A 1,050-nucleotide genomic window follows, 5' to 3' on the forward strand; every position below is an offset into this window, starting at 1 on the left:
TAGCATTTAGAAGAGTTCTATAAAAATAAAATACAGGGGTATTTTTATTTTCTAAACTTTTTTGGCTAAAGATATATAAAGGTTGTTCTCTGCTCACAATATTGCCTATTTTTCCCACTTCCCTTGTAACAATCCAAAAAGGGCTCCCTTCTTTCTCCATTGCTGCACTATAAGTAGCTAATTTATAGACTTCGATGATCTTTGTTTTCAGATGACCCTATTGACATTTCTTTTCCTGCCTTGCTTTTTACTCAACTTGGTGTTCCTTATGATTCTCAACAGAGTTTTATTTCCTTCATTTTGTTCAACAAATAGGCATTGTCTTAGTCTAAGTTCTTAGAACTTCTGTCTTAACTGATTATGTCTTCTATTACAAAAATAGAGTTTATTTTAAAAATCTATTAAATGAATGTGTGTACCTAGAAATAAAAAAAGAGACAGGAGACTTTTTTTTCTTTTTCTTTTTCATTTGCTCCTAAAGTAGAGCATGCAGGAAGCATGGTGCTAAATTATACCAAGATTTAATTAGTCTTTTAAAAAATGGAAACGAAGGGGCTGCACTCTATTTGGAATTTAGGCCATGTTAGAATCCAGAAATAGATTTGTCTTTCCTCCTTGCAGCAGTCTTTTCCTCGTAAGGACATGTGCTTTCTCTTATATCTTTCTCCATGTTCCTTTATAAATATTTCAAAATTCAATGGTCTTGTTGCCAACTCTGCTTCTTTTATATTTTTTATAGATAACTACAGAATAGCTTTAAAATTAGATTACAATTTTAGACAAAAGAAACTGATTAAAGAATTGTCATAAGTAATGAGTATTTTTAGTATCACTTCTTTGCCTATATGAACTTATGAAGGAAGCAAATGGGGATAATATTTCAGACTTAGCAATGAGTTAAGTTTGTTTGAAACTCTTGTTGATCAATATATCACTGTAAAGTACACATTGAGAGATTTAAATTTACTTTCCAAAATGCTTAAGTACAAATGCATACTAAGCAGTGGACACTAAAAATATGGTTCTGTCTTTTAAAAATGAAATTTATAA

The sequence above is a fragment of the Propithecus coquereli genome, unplaced genomic scaffold (genome assembly GCF_000956105.1).
Source record: "Propithecus coquereli isolate 6110/MARCELLA unplaced genomic scaffold, Pcoq_1.0 Scaffold355, whole genome shotgun sequence".
Lineage (NCBI taxonomy): Eukaryota > Metazoa > Chordata > Mammalia > Primates > Indriidae > Propithecus > Propithecus coquereli.